The sequence below is a fragment of the Lissotriton vulgaris genome, chromosome 10 (assembly GCF_964263255.1).
Source record: "Lissotriton vulgaris chromosome 10, aLisVul1.2, whole genome shotgun sequence".
NCBI lineage: Eukaryota > Metazoa > Chordata > Amphibia > Caudata > Salamandridae > Lissotriton > Lissotriton vulgaris.
This window is the reverse complement of record NC_141698.1, coordinates 676,463,266-676,485,503: the sequence shown is the minus strand read 5'-3', so window position 1 is coordinate 676,485,503 and position 22,238 is coordinate 676,463,266. Positions and strand designations below refer to the sequence as shown.

The 22,238-nt window shown below is 49.4% G+C and overlaps 1 protein-coding gene across 6 annotated transcripts in view; it reads right to left on the bottom strand.

The window, feature by feature from the left end:
- WDR37 (WD repeat domain 37) overlaps positions 1-22,238 on the bottom strand; it is a 608,563-nt gene that overhangs the window by 302,388 nt on the left and 283,937 nt on the right. The window lies entirely within an intron of this gene.

The window sequence follows — 22,238 nt, the reverse complement described above, 5'->3', positions numbered from 1 at the left end:
GGGTCCGAGCATGGGGCCGAGTTAACCCAGAAGATCTCTCTTCCCTTCTTACTACCTCCCTCCCTTCCCTGCAGGGCCTTTCCACCCTTTCCCAGGTTGAGGCCATAGATCAGTGGCTCTCCTCTGGCTGCGACTGTTGCCCCGCTCAAACGTATTACCTCCAAGCGTGATAAGGATGCCAACCGGTGGTTCAACGCAGAGCTTAAGGCCACCAAACTAACTGTACGTCGCGCGGAGCGGGCTTGGAGGAGAAACTATTGCCCCATTCTAAGACTAGAGTACACCAACATCCTTACCCAGTATAAAAAAAAGACATCTTGGAGGCTAAAACCACCTACTTCTCCAAAATCCTTGCTGCAGAAAACCAGTCTAAGGAGATATTTACGATTATTCATAACCTGGCGTTCTCGGACAGAACAACCCTTAAGCCCGCCCCGTCCGAAGAACTCTGCCACTCCCTCAATAACTACTTTATTCACAAAATTGCTACCATTAAAGCCAACATCCCTCCCCCTTCTCCCTCCTTTGTTGACCCCCAATGTCCCCCTCCCAAGGGAGAACTCACCATCCTTCCCCCATATCTAAGGAAGCTCTGACTGCCTTAGTACCCTTGGCCAAATCTGGCTCTCCACTTGACCCCTGTCCTGCTCACATTCTCCGCCATATTTTTGTCACCTGCCCAGACCCCCCCCTTCATCTCCTCAAAAGCTCTCTGGCTCAAGGTGTAGTACCGAACCCCTTGAAGTCCGCGGTTATTGTGCCGATTCTCAAAAAACCCGGGGCAGACCCTTCTGTCCCTGCCAATTTCCGCCCCATCTCTCTCTTGCCATTTCTGGCAAAGGTGCTCGAGCGCCATGTCACCTGCGCTCTGAGCTCCTTTGTGGAGATGCAAGGAGCTCTTGCTCCCCGCCAGGCCGGCTTCCGCCCCGCACACTCCACGGAGTCCATTGTCATCTCGGTCTTGGACAACCTCAGGGAGGGTATGGATACCAACCAGCGCCAGGCCTTAGTGCTCCTCGATCTCTCAGCCGCCTTTGACACAGTGGATCATGCCATCTTACTTTCCCGTGTCAGGGCGGCGGGGATCGGGGGGACTGGCTATCCTCCTTCCTGAGTGACCGCACCCAGGCCGTCCGCCTGGGTGACTTCACAGCGGACGTCCGGAAAGTCCAGTGCGGGGTTCCCCAAGGCTCCTCCCTTCCCCCCTCCTGTTTAATCTCTATGTTGCCCCTCTTATCTTCTCTCCAACAAATGGAGGTCGCTGTATTTAATTATGCGGATGACCTCCAGCTTGTCTTCAACCTGTCCTCTTCCCCCTCTTCTGTTCTAAACTTCCAATCTGTCATGCTCCATATCCGGGACTGGATGAACCACAATCACTTGAAACTCAACCCCGATAAGACCGAGCTGGTGTTGACGGGTCGTTCATCCAGCCCCTGGTCCTCTCTTTTCTGGCCCCCTTCTCTTGGCCCCTCTCCTGTACCCACTTCCTCTGTCAAAACCCTAGGCATAAAACTCAATTCTCAACTCACCCTTCACTCCCAGGTTAGCTCTGTGGTATCTTCTTCTTTCCTTTCACTGCGCACTATACGCAGGGTGTCCCGTTTCTTTACCTTCTCTGCCCTCAAACTTATCATCTTGGCCATGGTGGTGTCCCGCCTGGATTACGGCAACGCCCTATATGCAGGTATTCCTGCATATAGCCTACGGCGTTTGCAGCAGATACAAAACCAGGCGGCCCGCCTGGTCTTCAACCTTCCGAAATTCCACCACTCCTCCCCCCTCTTGAAATCTTTACACTGGCTCCCTGTGCGAGCTCGGGTCCAATTCAAGCTCGCCTCCATCACCTTCTTGGCTCGACTGGGCTTGGCACCGGCGTTCATCTCTTCTGAGATCACCCCCTACGTCCCCACCAGGGAACTACGCTCGTCCTCCCAGTCCCTCCTCACCATCCCACGCTACCGGAGAAAGAAGTGGGGAGGCTCGAAATTTGCCACCCTTGCCCCGATACTTTGAAACTCCCTTCCTCTTGAACTCCGAACCATCACTCTGTAACCACAATTTCGTAAACACCTCAAGGCCCACCTGTTCACAAAGTCCTTTGACTAAATCCCCAACAGCTTCCCCTGCCTTCTAGCCCTGGATCTTGTTAGCTGTAGCGCCAAGAAACCGCTGGTGTATGCGCGCTTTACAAGTAATTTTAAACTCAAACATGGAGGCTTTCCTCACTCAATGGCTGGCGGGATGGCTGCCGGCGGAGTCCCTTTCTCGCTGTTTTGTCATTGAGCGGGCGCACAGGACGCTTGCTCCGAAGCCGCCAGTTGGAGAGCACCCAAGACCGGTCAAAGCCAAACTACTTCACTATCACGATAGAGACACTATTTTAAAGCAAGCTCTGCTGAAGGAACCTCTCATGTGCGACAATCATCGAATCATGACATTCCCGGACTACACTAAGCTGGTACAGCGTCAACGGCAGTCCTTCACAGAGGCCAAGGCTCGCTTGAGGGGACTCAAAATCCAGTACGCCCTCCTCTACCCAGCCCGCCTGAGAGTGGTCTTTCAATCTCGAACCATGTTCTTCAATTCTCCGGAAGAGGTGTTTACATGGACTGACGAGACGGTTCGGGTTCGACCACACACTCCACCGGCCCAGGACTCTGCTTCATCCTCCGACGCAGACCCACTGACGCTCACGCAGTAGGAGCAACTGGCAGTCCCGCTCCACTAAGGGGTCCCTGGCCAAGAGGAGCGCAGCGGAGGAGACTGCTCCTCGAACTCCCAGGAGTCAGCTTCTTGAAAAGAGAAGAGCCTTGTGGTTCTTATTTGTGTTGAGTTGTGGAATGGACTTTGCAGGCGACTGAGAGTGGCCCAGCCTGAGATGTCGGACAATGGCCGAAGCTCTGCTAACCTGCGTTATGGATTAGACAAACAGTTCTGAGATGCAGGGTGGGAGGGGCTAGTTGGGGGTTGAGGGAGTGGTTAATGGGGATCCATTGGAGTGGGTGGCCGCTGACCTCCCGTTGGGGGTTAGGGCACTCCTGCACCGCGACAGATACTTCAATGTTGTTGAGGTATAGGGGAGGGGGGGAGGCCAGTTTTCCGGGAGTTGGGTTGGGGCTGGGTTCGGGGGTGGAGGGTGGAGGGTGGGGGGGATGCGAACTGTTTGGGTCCACAGGGGCAACTTGTTCAAGCACGATGGTCCACCTGGTTGGGTACATGTTTTATGGCTCATTGCACTCACGCACACCCAGGCGATTACTGCTCTATCTAATTTGATGGCGGCTAGAGGTTCTGCTTCGGAGCTCCCCCGAGCTGCGCTACGAATTGTGAATTGGAACGTGAGGGGCATGCTAGATAAAATTAAAAGAGGTGCTGTGCTGCAACAGGGGAAAAAGGAGAAGGCTGATGTCCTACTGTAGCAGGAGACTCATCTTCTAGGTACCAAGACTGAGTTTGCAGCGATATGGGTATCATCAAGTGTTCCATGCTGGCTTAGTACGGGGATCCCGGGGTATGGCGATCTTGGTTCACCGCAGGGTATCCTATGTTCATTCTACGCATTGGATAGATGCTCAGGGCAGATATGTTTTTATCAAAGGAATGATTGATGGGGAACAGGTGGTCTTTGGTAGTGTGTATGCTCCCCCCCCCCCCTACAATGGTCTCTGGTGGAGAAGCTGTTCACTGTTTGGGCCGAGATTCCAGACGCGCTTGCAGTGATTGGAGGTGATTGGAATGACGTTATGGATGGAACCGTGGATCGTTGCAGGCCGGATGGCGGGCAGCTGGCGGCTGCCCCTACGAAACTGAATGACTTGGTGAGAGGCATGGGATGGATGCCTGGCGCTATCAACACGCACACAGTTGGGAATATACCTATGTTTCGGCAGTCCATCGGTCCTTCTCACGGTTAGACTACCTATTTGTCCCATGCGTCATGATGGGAAGAGTGACATCGACGGCCATACTGCCGCGTGGGCTCTCGGACCACTCCCCCGTTGCGATTGGCATCCTCCTTAACAGGAGGCGGCAGCCATTCCGATGGCGCCTCTCTACTTGGCACCTGCAGCAGGACGACTACCAGTCCCATATGCGGGAGGCCATCGCTCACTACTGGGAGGGCAATGAACGGTCGGATTCGGACGCGGTGACCCTTTGGGAGGCCATGAAGCCTACGCTTAGGCGGGTGGATATAGCCTGGTGCGCGAGGGCCCGTAGGGCGCGAGGGGAGGACCTGGAGAGGGCGGCGGATCGCGTCTGCACTTTAGAGGCGCGGTTCACGGAGACTGGGCGGAGGAGGACATACGACGTCTACTGCAGGCGCAGAGCGATGCTGCTTCCCTACATCTTGAGGAGTCACGCCATATCTGGCTTGCAACGCAGAGTAGAATAAACCAATGGGGGGACAAGTCCAGCTCAATGTTGTACAGGCTGTGCCAGAGCGAGTTCCAAGCTCAGACGCTGCCGGAGCTGAGAGATGAGGCCGGAAATTCTATAATTGACCCAGGGGTCATTGCCGACAGCTTTGCGCGCTATTATGAAACATATTACGCCCCCGAGAATCTCTCCCGGCGGAGGCTGTGGACAAATTTCTGGTGGACCTCCCACCACGGGGGATCTCCGATGAGGAGCGAGATAGTCTCGAGCTTCCTTTGTCCGCAGAGGAATTAGGCGTGGCACTTGGTGAATTGAACGCCGGGAAGGCCCCGGGGCCGAACGGTTTCCCGTGCGAGTTTTTTCGGAAATACCATCTTCAGTTAGGGCCCCGTTTCAAGAAAGCATTAGATGCCGCTAGAGAGTTGGGTCAGCTGCCGCCGGATTGGAGGCACGCCGAAATCGTAGTGTTCTGCAAACCGGGAAGACCGCCGGAATGCCATGAATCGTACCGCCTTATCTCACTTCTGAATATCGAGGTGAAGATACTGGCGAAAGCGCTCGCCAACCGCCTCCTCCCACTGATTACCGCCCTGGTCCACCCGGACCAGGCTGGCTTTATGCCACACACGGCCACTAGACACAACATTAGGCGGGCCCAGGTGGCCTTTGAGATGATGCAGGCCGCAGGCTCCCAGGCGGCGCTTCTGTTGGCGGATATTGATAGAGCCTTTGATTCACTGAGCTGGGTCTATTTGCAGGCACTCCTACCCCGTCTGAATATCGGCCCTCATTTTCTCTCGTATGTTCGGCTGCTATATACTGATTTGACAGCGTCTGTGCGGGTGGCCGGTGCGATTTCGGACGTCTTCCCCATCGGGCGGGGTACCAGACAGGGATGCCCGCTCTCACTGTACTTATTTGCGCTCGCGATGGAACCTCTTGCGACCTGGGTGCGAATGGACGCGCAGTTGAAGGGATTTGAATGGGAGGCTGGGCCGTCAGACCGGATCGTGCTCTACGCGGACGAAGTGCTGTTCTTTCTTACGGATCTCAACAGGTCAGGCGCAAGAGTTCTTGACATTATGAGGGTGTTTGGTGAGGTTTCAGGGCTTAATCTCAATGTAAAGAAGTCCGTCTTGTGGACCATGGGCAGCGGAGTGGCTCTGGGATCTTGGGCATCTGCCTTACAGAAGGCGACAGGAGGCTTTAAATATCTTGGAGTCTTCGTGACCGATATCCCTGGAGTCTCGTGGGAGCGCAATATCGTTCCGGTCTGGGACAGGGTCCGGTCGGATATGAGAACGTGGTCCTGTATGCCCTTGAACTTGTACGGCCGGTCGGCCATCTTTAAGATGGTGGCCCTCCCTCGTCTGCTCTATCAATTACAAAACCATCCCTATCCTATCCCGCCACAATGGTTTCGCCAGGTTAACTCGGCGCTGGGCCGCTTCCTCTGGGCTGGGGGGGCTATTTGTGTGGCCCTACGCACCTGTTTCCTTTCTACATACTGCGGTGGCCTAGCGTCTTCGGACATCCTCTCCTACTACCAAGCGTCCCATTTATTGGTACTCAACTAATGGTGGTACGGGGATCGGGGTGACCCGGCGTACGCCCTGGAGAGGTACCTAATGGACCCAGATACTTTGCACACGTTGCTCTATTCGGAGGGGAAGAGAAAGAGGCTCCCGGTGGTCACGCAGGTTGTCTTCCAGGTTTGGCGTCGAGCACTTAGTCGTATGGGATGGTGGAATACGCTGACTAGGGAGACCCCGCTATGGCAAAACGGTCGCCTGCCGGCCTAGTTGACTCTGCAGGGGTTTCGCGGCTGGGACTCAATAGGGATCTCGGCGCTGGGGCATGTCATGAGGGGCACAACCCTTAAATCCTTCCAGGAGCTGAGGAACAAATATGATATGCCACGTACCCAGTTCTTTAAATACCTGCAGTTCCGCCACGCTATCTCCCCCGCCTTGGAGGGGTTAGACTCTCTGCCGGAATTTAGTCCACTCGAAGCTAAACTATTTATGGGAGACTTGACAGAAAAGAAAATATCCCGCATCTACCAATCCCTTGTTACCCATTGTTCGTCCTCCCTGGATGGCCTGCGGTCCAAGTGGGAGAGGGATGTTGGAGAAATTGATGAGGAGGGATGGAGGGAGGCCCTTGCGGCTCCGAGGGAAGCGGCCGTAGCCGTACGACTGCGTTTTATCCAATTTAAATACCTGCATAGGGCTTACTACACGAGAGAGAGGCTGTGGCGAGCCGGGTTGATTGCCTCCCCTGATTGTCTGAGGTGTGGCAGAGAGGTGGGCACGTTCCTCCATACCGTGTGGACCTGTGGGGCTCTGGAGGGATTTTGGAGGCGTATATGGGACTGTTTGGACGAGGTTCTGGGTTGGCAACTCCCACGTACATCACAGCTAGGCCTCCTTCATGTTTTGGAGCAGGTGGGTGGCAACATCTATAAAAGGCACTTGTTACTTCTGGGCCTTACATTGGCCAAGAGGGACGTGGCCCGCGCCTGGAAAGACCCTAGGGCTCCCCCAATTGAGGTATGGAAACGGGGCATGGATTATTGTATGGGGCTGGAACGCCCAGTATTTGAGGCTCGTGGTTGCCCCAGAAAGCATTATAAAATCTGGAAGAGGTGGGCCGATTACAGGGGGCTGTGGCTGGAGCCGCCGCCGCGACAGAATGCAACTGAAGACCAATTGTCCTGTGAACCGAGGTGAGGGTGTGAGTGCTTTACCGGTATTGTATAGACTGATTTGCGAAGATCCAGGTAACCATCGTGGACAGGGCTAGGGTGGGACCCGGGAGGGGGTGGTTTGTGGGGTTGGGGGGGTTCAGGTAATTCAAAGTTAATGTCTTATCCTGTTTGCAGCATTGATTGCTTTGCACTGCCTCTTGATTATCTGCTCACAGCCCCTCCGGTGTTCGGAGTGCTGTGAATATCTTGCAATCATATCTGAAATGTCAAAATCTAGTTCTGAAAAAAAGAGCAGGTTTCACATGGATGTCAATTCATTGAAGATAATTCCATACTTTGCCTCCAAACAGGATTCTGTCCAAGAAGACCAAGTTAAAGGGGCTCTGCAGAAGAGGAGGAGTTAAAGTTGGGCTTTCCCTGCTGGTGTGAACACCCTTGAATGCAGCCAAGACCTCTACCACAAAATAACTGGGCCTGCTGCTGGAGTAGTCTGTAGGACACTTGCCTGGAATAACCGCTAAACTTCATGCACTGTTGATGGAACTATTTGGCAGGATACAAGAGTCCCAAGAATGGTGCTGTAGGAAGAATGCCCTTAAATTGCTGAAGAACAAGTTACTTCGTCTCTTTCCGATGGAAGCTCTCTAACCACAGATCCTTATCCGGAAACTTTTCATAGTAGTATTCCAAAGTGCAACTATGTGGCACTGTGCAGCTTCGTGTAGACTGTCAAGTCCCGTAAGTGATGAAGCAGAGCAGCATTTAAGTACCACCACTGTGCACTGACATCAGTTTCTTGCTTGACTCATTACACACCCTTGAGAATGGAGTACAATGCAGGTGGGGGAAAAAGAGGTCAATCCCCAGAATGAGGAGAATGGAGGGCAGTGAGGTATCAGATTTGATTATCCACCAGAAAGAGCATTACCAAAAGGTAAATCACTTGTTCTAGTGATGGACACTCCTAGCCATAGATTCCTCTCATTAAGAATAGACAAAGCAGTACCTCTCAAACATAGAGAGTCAGTTGTCAGTGGCCTACTGGTCTCCAGTCAAAGCGAAACCAGCCATTCCTTTTTAACTGTGCCTAGTGTCCATCTTGGGCGACCACACAGCACTTTGATGACTCTCCCAAGTCCAGCAGACTCGGGTGCAACTTTTGAGTGTCAGGGTTTGGTCTCATGAGCTGCGCTATGGTGGACAGCGATCAAGCAATTGCGGCTACCAACTTACCAAAGCAACTTCTTCAGCTTTTGAGGCTCAAGAGCTGTAACAGCAAGTCAATCAACGAAATCTTGGCGTTCAACTCTTCTCTCTGGGGAGGACTCTTCCACAAGCAGGGCACCATAGGCCAGTCTTCTCTTTGCTTGCCCAGGAGCAGCAGGTGCAGTCCGGTCTTTGGTGCAGCCTCTTTGCCAGGTCCAGGGAACAGTAAGGCAGTCGTTTTTTGGCCCGTTTGCCAGTACAGACGTGATCTGAGGTCCGGCTGGCACTTGTATTCCCAATCAATTCCCTCAGGGAATGAGGAGACTACTAGTCAATCTGCTACCAGGCCTCCTCCCACCTAATGATGACTTCCTGCAAAGTGTGGCATCTAGTTATACCATAATGCAATATTCTGCCCACTCACAAAATGACAGAACCCTTCTCCTGCAGTGTGGAGCTTGGTAGCTTAACCTAGAGGTGTTGCTAACTCAAGGGTATATGTCCACGGGAAAACTGTCTCAATCACTGTTTCCCCCTCTGTCCCTGACGTCAACCTGTCTACCAGAACAAAAGAGCAGTCTCTGGTGTGTGTCCATCATTTGCATTTCAGAGGAGACATCCCCTTTGAAGTTAGACTTTTTGGCACACACCAGGTTTTGATTCCTGCCAAGGAGAGGTAACGCCTCTTCCGATGGCAGGCCTCTATTGTGTCCTTTCCTTGGAGTTGTTCACACTTTTCCTCAGGAGGACAGAAGGCTGTCTTATGCCAGCAACTGGAAATGGCCACTGGAAAATTTCGGCAACAGAGTGGTAACTTTGTAAAGTTGCCTTTTACTCAAGTTACATCCCATTTGACTAGGGTATGAAGTCAGGCTTAATGTAATAATTCTTTTGATACCTTTAAGTACGAACTTTAGTAGTCCGATCCAGAACTTAGTACAGCTGAGTCTTCAGTGTGTAAACTTGCACTTGGCAATGGAGCTACTAATCTTTCTAACGTGAAAATGACAATTTTAGGTTTTTACTGTTAGGCCATATAAAAATACATGTCCTACCTTTCAATATACAGCACCTTAGGCTTTGAAAGGTCTACCTTAGGGGTGATTTATATGTATAATGAAAAGGAAGGTCTGGAGTTTGTCATTAGTTTAAATGGCAACGTCCAATTAGCATTTTTTAATCTGCTCTACCAGTCTACAGTGGCATGCTGAGAGTCATGTTTTTATTTTGTCACACTTATGGTGGCACAATACATGATGCAGCCCGTGAGCGGGACTTTAGCTTACAGGCTCTGTGTTCCCTTGGTACCATATACTAGGGACTTATAAGTAAGTTAACTTACGTCAATTGGATATACGCCAATTAAACAAACACCTTCAAGGGTCAGAGCACTGGCACAGAGGTTTGGTTAATGGGTCTCAGTGCACACTCAGTCATTACACCAGTACCGAATAGTCAAAAAAAGGAACAAAAAGTGGGGGTGAGCCTTAAAAAAGCAATTTTCTCCAAAAAGTGGGAATCCAGCAAACCTCATATCCATAAGGGATGCCTATACATCACCTTAAAAACCTGTGGATTGCATACACGCATGGTGATGAGCACCACACTAGTGCCGACCATTCACCCCAAGCAATCGTATCCATGTCAGTACAATTCACTTATTTGGCTGCTTTTTAACAATCTCTAATGGTTTGGGAATACCTGGACCACTGGCAAGACCTCCCTGGCCTTGTCCCAGAGGGAGTGAGTAGAACAGCTTAGTAGGCAACTTGCATTAATGGTTCTCACAGCTAGTCTGGCCGAATGCCTCAATCGCTTTCAATTCCCAGTCTGTTGGGGGGTGGGGAGGGGTGGGGGGGGGAGGGAAGGGTCAGGATCAATGGTCATGAATGAGAAATTACCAGGCTGGTGGAAGTTTGGGCCCCCAAACTCTCAGGAGTAGGATGCTGCTAAAGAAAACCAAGGTCACCTGGCACCTTTCAGTGACATCTGGCCACCTACCTATTCACAGGTGGGAAAGAAAACGGTTAGCACAAGTGACCATCAGAATGCGGGTTTAGGCTTACCTGAATGGGAGTAAGTACTCAGACGTACCAGGTCTAGGTTGAAGGACTTCTGTAAGCAAGTTAGTCCAAAAACCACAGCAAATGAAGCACCCTCCTCCCTTGGCAACCCAAGGGGGAAGAGCAACTTCATATCAGGGGAGGTTCACTGACCTCCTATAAATCCATGTATGAACTTGATGTCCTCATAATGTAGGGGTAAATTATCCCCATCCACACCACCAGCATCTCTGGTTGGTGTTAAACTCAGAATTGGATTTTTAAAAAAGCTGACTGAGCATCTGAGTTTGGCTCAGCTGCACTGTTAGTGTATGGTCTGAAGAAGGATGTATGAGAACTGGGTGAGAAGAAAAGAAGTGTGAACTCGGTCAGGCAGGTAAGATCAGCATTATTTAAAATAAGAAAAAGTGTGGGTCTTGGAGCCAGGATGGAAGATGGCACAGGTGTCAGTGAGGAACTCTGGACATGTTGTAGGGGCTCAGTCAGTACAGAGGACAGACCTGCCAGCATTGACTCGACTGGAGGCCCTTGAAGATACCTGCAGCCAGAAGGCACACCATATCAAGCAGGGAGAGTGCCACAAATATGCAGCATGGCCTCAATTTACTGCAGCATTGCCAATAGCCCAATGAACTAAGGGTCCATTGGGACAAACTGGTAGATCGGCTCAAGTGGGAATTGGGAGAGAAATAGAGTGCCACTTTCACACCATTGTAACTTTCTCTTTCCGAATGTGTTTTTGTGTAGCATTTCTTTAACATGAGCTTAGCCAAAAGGCAGCAGAGCACTGTAAATGGTCAAATACAATCTTAAAGTCATGTAGTAATAGTAGAAACAGAGTTGTGGAAGGTTAATGCATTGTGATACACTGTTCTTTAAAGAGTCGAGTCTTCAACTCTTTCCTAGATTGGAGCAGCGTTGGAGTGGTCCTGATGGATATAGGGAAGTTGTTCTAGTAACTGGGATCCACTGAACATTCTCTTTCAGAAGGTATCAATATTTTTAACTCTATACGGAGGGTTGGTTAAAAAGGCATTATGAGGTACTTTACTCATGTGCCCCTCTATAACCAGTATTTCAGAGTTAGGATGCCTTGTCAGAAAATCTGTATCAAAGGAGGCCAGCCTAAGTTGCCTGGTAAAAGGTCAACTGACAGGGTAGCTTGAGCATAATTTGGACCAAGAGCCCATAAGGATGGCTGTAAGATCCTCATTGGATGGCAAATATTTCTCACAAGTTGGACCTGGCTAAAAGATCTCTCTAAAAGATCTCACTTAACAAGTTTGCCTTGGTTGCAACACTAACTACTGTAAATCAAGTACTTCCACTGCCCTTTCTTCCATGGGTAGCCTAGGTGCAAGGCAAGTTCAGACCCTGAGGATGTATCCAACCCACTGGCATTTTCTAAATCCATGTACTGCACATAATTAATATAATGAGGGGGGAGCAGGACATCTACCTTCTCGTCAGTTGGAATATTTTGCATTGGTCTGAACAGTGTCAGTCAGTTAAAGCCTTTAGCCTCTGATAGTACTGGGGTCAAGGCAAAGGGCGAGGATTAGAGCCTATTGACTGGTTGCACCTTTGTGATTTCACATTGTGACATAGTCCTGGTGAGCTGGTGACGGTATATTGTTGGAGACTAGTGGCTCAATACAGTCCGGAGCTGGCGCCATTGAAGTCAGCGCGGCAGGGAAGGGTCTGGCACGGACCCTGAGGCCATAGTGGAAGTATCATTACCATCAGAAAGAGTCCCCACTGGGTCAGTCGGTGTCCAAGGAGAGCTTCTCAGCAGAAGTCCATTTGAAGCCCTTGCAGATCATTAGGGAACAAAAGTGCATCAGAGGGATCCAGAAGCATCTCAGCATCGGTCGCTCCCCCAGGCTCCCTGAAATCTGGGTATCGTAGCGCTTTGTATTTCTTCTGGGTATCGTAGCGCTTTGTATTTCTTTGCCACCAGCTGTGTTTAGGTTGTGCTCTGCACTCCGGTAGCGCTAATCAGATGTAAGCTCCGCCCACATCGCTCGAGTGACTCGCTATTTTGCCTGCTGCGTTTAAGTGTTACTATTATTTCTAACTGCTGCTCACACATTTAGAGGTGCCTCTGCCCACTCTTGCAATAACTTTCCCCACTTGTGCTGTGACGATCTCGTGGTGCTTGCGCTGTGTTGTTGCGGCCATTTTCTTTGTTTGTTATTGTGCCTGCCAGCCCGCCCCCCTCCCCGATCACACCTCCCTGCGGCCCCTCCCTCGCTCCGCCCCCTCCTGTGTCCATTTATGACTGATGACCCAACGCGCAGCGTCCACGCGCTACGGCCGCGCCCCATGCGCGCCGAAGGTGCGCCAAAGGTAAGCCCGTCTACGCCCGTCCGCGCATGGACCGCGCCCAGCGCCAGACCCCCTGGCCCTCGTACCACCCTCCCCACCCGCACTACATACGACGCCTCCACTCTCTTAGCCCTAAACCCCGGCCGACTCCCTAACTGCGCCCAAGCCGCTCCTGGACACACCCATGGACCCTTCACATGCAACTCCTGCAAGTTTGACGGCACCAAGACCAACTCCCCATCCACTAACTCCAAACAAAGATCCGACACCAACCATCTAAAATGCATCCTGCTCAACACCCGCTCGGTCCACAGACACGCCATCGACCTTTGGAATCTACTCGACACCATCTCTCCGGACGTCGCGTTCCTAACAGAAACATGGATGAACACCTCCTTAGCCCCAGACATCACCATTGCCATCCCGGAAGGATACAAGATCATCCAAAAAAAACGCACCCACCACACAGGAGGAGGCATCGCCATCGTCCATAAGAATTCCATCCGCATCTCAACCAGCTCAGACATCAACCTCGCGAGCGCCGAACAGCTTCACTTCCAGATCCACACCGACCCCAAGACCACACTCAGAGGCACTCTCCTCTACAGGCCACCAGGACCCCGTGCACAATTCAGTGAAGACATCACTGACTTTATCACTCCACATGCCCTCCCCTCCGAGGAATACATTCTATTGGGAGACCTCAATTTCCACCTGGAAAAGAGCAACGACAGCAACGCCACCACCCTTCTGGACAATCTCGCCAACCTCGGACTCAAACAACTTGTTAACACCCCCACTCACTACGCAGGTCACACACTCGACCCTATCTTCACCTCCAGCAAACACATCTCCTTCAGCCACACCACAGTTCTCCACTGGACGGACCACAGCTGCGTTCACTTTGTCTACAAAAAGACCACAACCCACAACCATCCTCAACCTACTCTGCGAAGAAACTGGAATAAAATCACCATCGACCAGATCTCCTCATCGTTTCTTCAAAACCCCCCTGCCCACTCTTCGAACCCCAACCAAGCAGCCATTAACCTCACTCAATGGCTTACCAACAGCGCCGACAACCTAGCACCTCTGAAAAAACGTCAAATCAAACAAGGCAGCAAAAACGCCCCCTGGTTCAACGATGACCTTAAGAAATCCAAGAAACTCTGTCGCTCCCTTGAGAAGACCTGGAAAAAAAAACCAAACACCAGCACCAGAGACGCCTTCAAAAACGCCACCCGCATACATCACCAACTTATCCGGACTGCCAAGAAAGCCGCTTTCAAAGACCGACTAGACAACAACGCCCACAACAGCAAGGAATTATTCAACATCGTCAAAGAGTTAACTAACCCCACTGCCAACTCCAACGACATCACTCCCTCCCAAACCCTCTGCAACTCCCTAGCCTCATTCTTCCACGACAAAATCGCTGACATCCACAACAGCTTCGATAACCAACCCGGTGACCAACCCACCCAACCTTCTGCCGCACCCTCACCCCCCTCGAACTTCCTTAATGACTGGAACCCAATCTCCACTGAGGACACCATCCGCCTGATGAACTCCATCCACTCAGGATCCCCCACAGACCCTTGCCCTCACCACATCTTCAACAAGGCAGATTCCATCATTGCTCCACACCTCCGAGACGTCATCAACTGCTCCCTCAACTCCGCCACCTTCCCGGAAAGCTGGAAACACGCCGAACTCAGCGCCCTTCTGAAAAAACCCACAGCTGACCCCACCGAACTCAAAAACTACCGCCCCATCTCGCTTCTTCCATTCCCGGCCAAAGTCATCGAGAAAGCTGTCAACAACCAGCTCGCCGCCTTCCTCGAAACCAACAAATCCCTCGACTCTTCACAATCCGGCTTCCGAGCCAAACACAGCACTGAGACCGCACTCATCGCAGCAACAGACTACATTCGAACTCTACTGGACAATGGAGACACAGTCGCCCTCATCCTCCTCGACCTCTCCGCAGCCTTCGACACAGTCTGTCATAGCACCCTGTTACAACGCCTCAGAAACGTCGGGATCCAAGGAAAAGCACTGGAATGGATCACCTCGTTTCTTGCCGGAAGAACTCAGAGAGTCCGCCTCCCACCATTCAAGTCAGAAGCCACTGAAGTCATTTGTGGCGTACCACAAGGATCTTCACTCAGCCCCACCCTCCTCAACGTATACATGAGCCCCCTCGCGGCCATCGCACGCCAACACAACCTCAACATCATCTCCTACGCTGATGACACTCAACTGATCCTCTCACTCACCAAAGACCCTAACACCGCCAAAACCAACCTACATGAAGGAATGAAAGAAGTAGCAGAGTGGATGAAACACAGCCGTCTGAAACTGAACTCAGACAAAACAGAAGTCCTTATCTTAGGTACCTCCCCCTCCGCCTGGGACGACTCTTGGTGGCCAGTGGCCCTTGGAAAAGCACCCATCCCGACGGACCACGCACGGAACCTGGGTGTCATCCTGGACTCCTCACTCTCGATGACCAGACAAGTCAACGCCGTTTCATCATCCTGTTTCAACATTCTTCGCATGCTCAAAAAAACATTTCGCTGGATCCCCACCGAAACTAGGAAAACGGTCACCCACGCACTGGTTACAAGCCGCCTGGACTACGGAAACACCCTGTACGCCGGAACCACCGCAAAACTCCAGAAAAAACTCCAACGCATCCAGAACGCATCAGCCAGACTCATACTTGACATCCCGCGTAAAGACCACATTTCCGGTCACCTGAAAAACCTCCACTGGCTCCCCGTCAATAAGAGGATAACATTCCGCCTCCTAACCCACGCACACAAAGCACTTTACGAACTTGGACCCGAATGCCTCATCACACGACTTTCCTTCTACACCCCCTCCCGCCAGCTACGCTCTTCCAACCAAGCCCTTGCTGCTGTACCTCGCATCAACAAAACTACCATGGGAGGAAGATCCTTCTACTACCTAGCGGCTAAAACCTGGAACTCACTTCCCACTCACCTTTGCCTCACTCAAAACCACCTAGCATTTAGAAAGCAACTTAAAACATGGATATTCGACAAGTAATCCCCCACCCTTCTTCAAGCGCCTTGAGACCCTCTGGGTATGTAGCGCGCTATATAAATTATTTGACTTGACTTGAAAGAGCAGCAGCATACCCAACTTGAAGGTCGTATTTTCCCAAGAGGGTCGATAGGGGCTAGAGGAAATCAGAGTGCACCAGGACAGGATCTGAACCAGAAGACACTTGTGAGGTTTGACCCTTCAACGGATTCCCTTGTGTCATTTCGCCTGATTTCGCATGGGGGTATGGCACTCAGCTTGGCCTTTCTGCATTTATTGCAGTGCTGCTATTTTGACTTACCAGAAGACCTTGAGTGGGAACGGAACTTCACTTGGGGCTTCACTTGGGAAAGACTTATGGATGGGATTGCGTATGGCACCATAACTTGGAGCAGGAGCTGGACTATGTTTCAACTGTGACCTCTTCTTAGGTTCAGTGACATACAGTTTGGCCTCCCACTCCTGGATCACCTTGGGGGGGCATTTATCGCACAACATGCTAGCGACCAGAGCCCAAACTGTAAAGGCAAGTGTTGTGAAAGTCCATGACAGACTTCTGCTCCCTGGAGTCATAGCATGGCTTGAATCATCATTGAGGGATATCATCTCTGGCATACTGTTGGCCTTAAACCAGAAGTCTTCGAAAAACTGACAAACGTGGGAGTGCAACTCCGGATTTGCATAGAAGGGGAAAGAAAGAAAGGAAGTGACTTCAGCATGCCTCATATATCCAACTGCGCTCCATCTCTTTCAGGGAGCTAACCAGTAACTGTTGATCTGCATGGCAACATCTATTGGCGAGACAGAGTAAAATTCTCTGAATCCCTTCTGGTACCTGGAATATTCTTAGGTGAGAACTCTTCAGTCAGAAGTATATGTCACCATTTCCTCTACTGTTTTTTCCTGCTGGATTTGTCTGAGTGTCCCCCGGCACCTGGCGGCCACTTAAAAAACTGTCAATCTAGTGCTTTATGCAGACACATGTGGTGTTCTCTAGGACAGATGAGGGTGGCAGTATTCATTTTGTTTGGGCGCAGTAAATGCACACTGGTGATATCTATTAGTCCTTGTACATCGAGTGTGCAGTTTATTTAGCCACAGGAGGGCATGCTATCATTTGTGCAATTAGTAGGTAGATCAGAGTTCTAAACCATCTTCTCAGGGGATGAATCCAGAGCGTCCTACTCTTTCAGATACAGTTTTTATCACTATGGACCATGGTAATATTCAGCATATTTATGTCAATATTCTGGTTATCCCCAGGCATAATGGTTCCCATCCTTCAAATGCTGTGGGACGTCATTATGGGCCTTTCTGGCTATGTACTAGTTGACATTGTGGACAGTTATTACTGTCTACTAATCTTTGACATAATAGCAGTCAATCCTTGATATTGTTGGTAACATTTTGACTATTTGGTATAATACTGCACCATACTGGACATAATATGTACGTTCCTGGTGAAAATCTGATTTTGCCTGGGACAACTTTTATTTAGGATCGTGGAATTCCAGATTGTCATGTTATGCAAAATTTCGGAAATTACTTGAAATTTTGTATTATGCAATTTTGTGCAATTTCTGAACGCGAAAGACTCATTTATGCAGAAAATATCTTGCTGAGACTTTTTTTACTCACACCAGTTGCCTGCCAGTATTTCACGAAACATTTTTTTTTTTTTTACTTTAAGTGCATATTTACTTTAAAAAAATTATGCGAGATACTAGCAAACCACCTGACTCCTCAAAAGTGTAATTTCACAAATTTTTTATGGACTTTTGCAAAGGTTCACTGGAAAAAAAATATGCAAATTCAACACACCCTAAATTCGGACTACTGCTGACATAGCAGCAAATGATCTTTGATATTTTGCGGGTATTCTTAGCAACATTCTAGCCCTGGAATAATATTGGCTCGTCCTGGACATATTTTAGGCATTCATACCAGGATTAAAGCTATACCTGGCATGTCTTATTTCATCATCTATATGGCTCAAGCCTCCTACGCTATTATCGATCTTGCTGTTCGAAACCTGAGCACCTAAAGTTGAAGTAACCTGTCTGCCGTCATCTGGTAAACCCTAGGTAAGTAAACAAGCACTGTTGATAAGCGTGTAGGGTGCTGAGCATGTGGGATGTGTCTTCTTCTGCAGCCTAGAACTGAAAACTTATTTAGAAGTGGAGGGATTAAAAATTAAAATATGCTAAAGGCATGTTAAAAATAAATGAAGAACCTATGTTACATTGCCTGAGTTTTTTTTAATTGTCTCTAATAAGGAAAATGCTACTTACCAGTATGCATCTGTTCTTGGCATGTAGAGTTGTAGAGTTGTAGATTCGTATACCTATGCATAGATCGCCATCTGGTGTTGGGCTCGGATGTTTGCACTTTATTTTTGTCTTTGAAGAAGTCTTTGTTGCCACAAGGTCGTTGACTCCTCCTTAGGACGATAGTGCGCATGGGCATCAAATACTTCTCCAGACCGTTTTGCCATGGAGGGTTATGGTGGAGTTAGTAAGAAATAGAAAAGATGTCCATGTGTAATGTATCTAAGTAAGATAGTACTGGAACAGATAGGGGAGGTCGGTGGGTGTATATGAATCTACAGCACTACATGCCAAGAACAGATGCATACTGGTAGTTAGCATTTTCTGTTCGAGGCATATGAACTGTAGATCGTACACTTATGCATAGACTGTACAGCAGTTATCCTCTTAGCTGTGGCTACCTGTATCTGTTGCAGTGGTTTGAAAAAATGTTCTTAATACAGCCTGGCCCACACTAGCTTGTTGATTTGCTAGCTCGTCTACACAATAGTGTTTTGTGAACATGTGTAGTGTAGACCAAGTTGATGTTTTACAAAGGTCATCAAGGGGAATGTTCCCTAAGAATGCCATAGATGTCAATAATTTACGTTTGGAGTGAGCTCTAGGGGGTAATGGTTAATGTGCGTTTGGCTTTGGCATAGCATATTATTATTTATGAAGCTTGTAGAGCGCACGGCTACCCCCAACGGGGGTGTCCCGGCGCTGAGACTGTAAGCTGGAAAAGGGAGTCCACCTATGCAGATGAGAATAGCCACGTCTTGAGACGGTTACGAAAGAGTGCTTCTGAGGGGGTGAATCTGAGATCTAGCGGTAGGCTGTTCCACAGTTTGGACGTGATGACTGCAAAGGCTCTGCCACCCATTCTGGAGCGGCGAAACCGCGGGACAACAATGAGGCGAAGATTGTTAGATCGTATGGTTCTGACAGAGTGAGAGAACTAATCTCTTTCTTAAATATTCTGGTCCTGTACCATTAAGGGCCCGAAAGGCAAGAGTAAGTAAAGCATATTTGGATGCATTTAACAATCCACCTTCCAAACCCGGTTTTTGAGATAGGATTGCCCTTATGAGGTGGGGAGAAAGACACAAAGTTGTTTAGTCTTTCTAAAGGATTTTGTTCTTTCAATGTAGTACAATATCGCTCTTTTTACGTCTAGCGTGAGAAGAGCTTGTTCTGCTACTGAGTCTGGTAGAGGGAAAAACACTGGGAGTTCTACAGACTGGTTAAGGTGGAAAGCAGACACGCCTTTAGGTAGAAATTTTGGGTTAGTCTTAAGGTCTACTTTGTTATGATGGATTTGCAAAAATGTTTCTTGTATGGTTAATGCCTGGAGTTCACAGACTCTTCTGAGAGAGGTGATGGCAACCAGGAAAGCTACTTCTCAGGTGAGAAATTGCAATTCACATTTATGCAGAGGTTCAAATGGGGGACCCATGAGTCTGACAAGGCCCACATTTAAGTTCCATACTGGGGAGGATGGAACTCTACGTGGAATTATTCTTTTAAGTACTTCCATAAATGCTTTAATAGCTGGTACCCTAAACAAAGGCAGGTCTTGTCTGTTTTGGAGATAGGCTGCTATTGCAGCGAGATGTAGTCTAATGGATTAATATGCTAGGTTACATTGTTGTAGATGCAAAAGGTAGCAGATGATGTTTTAAATAGAAGCATCTAGCGGGTTGATGTTACTTGTACACTAAATTACAAATCTTTTCCACTTTGCAGCATAGCAAGCTCTAGTGGTAGGACGTCTAGCCTCTTTAATGATGTTCATGCTGTCTGGCAGGAGATTGAGGTAGCCAAACTAAGATTTCAGGTGGCAGATCGCAAGGTTGAGTTGACTGGGATCTGGATGCCTTATCTCTCCATGGTTCTGAGTGAGAAGCTTGGGTGAGAGGCGTAGCTTTTGATGAGCAACTACTGATAGTTCAAAGAGGGCTGTGACCCATGGCTGTCGGGCCCAGGTTGGAGCAATCAGGATCATTGTGAGGGAATGCTGTTTGAGCTTCCGAACCACTAGTGGAATGAGTGGGAGAGGTGGGAAAGCTTAAGTAAATGTGCCCACCAGTTCATCCATAGCGCATTGCCTTTGAACAATGGGTGTGGATACCTGGATGCGAAGCTTGGGCATTTTGTGTTTTGGTGTGTGGCGAGCAGGTCTATTTCTGAGCGGCCCCACATTTGAAAGAATGGAAGCAGAACCTGAGGATGAAATTCCCATTCGTGGATCTGCGGTCACTGACAACTGAGCAGATCTGCAATCTGATTGTGTACTCTTGGGAGGTGTTCTGCAAGGAAATATATGTTCTGAGGAATGGCCCATCGCCATATGCTTTGAGCTAGGTGTGAAATCTGCAGTGTCCCCCCCCCCTCTGTTTTTGTATGTAATACATTGCTGTCAAGTTGTCTGTACGGACCAGGACAACTTTGCCTATGAGGTAGAGTTGAAAAGATTTTAACACAAGGAAAATCACCAACAATTCCAGATAATTTATGTGGAATTGTTTTTGTTGAGGGGTCCAGTGCCTGAATGGTATGGGTTTGAAGATGAGCTCCCCAGCCGGTGAGTTCTCTTACCGAAACTGGAAAGCTTTAGATAAACTTAGCACTTCCACCAAAGTCTTCGAAGTTCAGGATAGATTCTCTCCCACTAGTTCAGTGGAAAACAATTATAGATCCTTTAGTTCGAGAATCACCTTCATTGCGGACTCGGTTGCCCCTTTAAAACATTGCAAACCCAAAGGTAGAGCACCTGCTCCCTGGTACGAGTCCCTCAAATCCCTCAAATCAGCCTGTAAACAGGCTGAGAGAAAGTGGAGACGAGGTTACTGCAATATCAACAAAGCCCGCTGGAAAAAGTCACTCCAGGACTACAAAATTGCCATTGCAGAAAGTAAGGCGAACTACTACTGCTCTACTATAGCCAATGCGGCCAATAGTTCTAAAAGTATATTTCAGATCCTGGACAATATCATGCATCCTGACTGTGTTAAAAACTCTATTCCCCCATCTCAGACTCTTTGTGACAGTCTCGCTCAGTTTTTTACTGATAAAATTGAGACTATCATCAATAATCTGGTAATGTCTCCGGCACATTTTCATATGACTCCTCCTGAAGTTGGCTTCACCAATCCTGACTGTCCAAGGTTAGCCTGTCCTCCCCTGAATGAGCTCCTGGACTTCCCTCCTATCTCTCAAGTAGAGTTTGAGAAAGTTGCTTTGGCCATCACCTCTGGATCCCCCCTTGACCCTCTGCCTCCGAAAATCTGGAAAGCTTGTGGGCACGAATTATTCCATACCTTACGGATGATTTGCAATCAATCCCTCAGGTGCGGTATCGTCCCCATTTCCTGGAAGCAAGCGCTCATCACCCCGCTATTAAAGAAACCCACGCTGAATCCAGAATGTCTGTCCAACTTTCGCCCTATATCACTTCTGCCATTCCCGGTGAAGGTACTCGAACGTTGGGTCAGCAACTGCCTCTCAAACCATCTCGAGCAGCACCACGTCTTAGACGAATTCCAATTCGGGTTTCGCCCGGCCCATGGCACTGAAACTGCTGTACTCACTGCCATGGAGGAGCTTCGAATGCGTGCAGACAGAGGCCAAGCTGTGGCCTTGATTTTATTGGATCTGTCTGCCGCATTCGATACGGTCAACCATGGGATTTTGCTTGAGAGGTTAAGAGAGGCAGGGATCGCCGGTACGGCCCTGCTTTGGTTTCATTCATATCTTAGTGACAGACAACAGGCTGTATCCCTTCCCCCATACCAATCGGCCTTTTCCCCTGTCCCTCACGGTGTTCCTCAGGGCTCCTCTATTAGCCCGATCCTTTTTAATGTTTACCTGAAACCACTGGTTCTGCTAATTAAATCGCACAAGGTGACCACAGTAAATTATGCAGACGATACTCAGCTGTTGCTTTCTTGGGAGGGCGAAGAATCCATCCCATTAGAAGCCTTTCACAACTGTCTAAGAGACACCGCTAGCTGGTTGCACCGGAATTCCCTCCAGTTCAACTCCGCGAAAACCGAGGTTTTGTTCTGTCCGGCGAGCCGCATTCCCCGCCCTCCGCCTGCTGAGTTCTGGCCCCCGGAAAACTCTAATAACCCATCACCCGTCACCAGTGTTCGCAATCTGGGCGTCATGCTA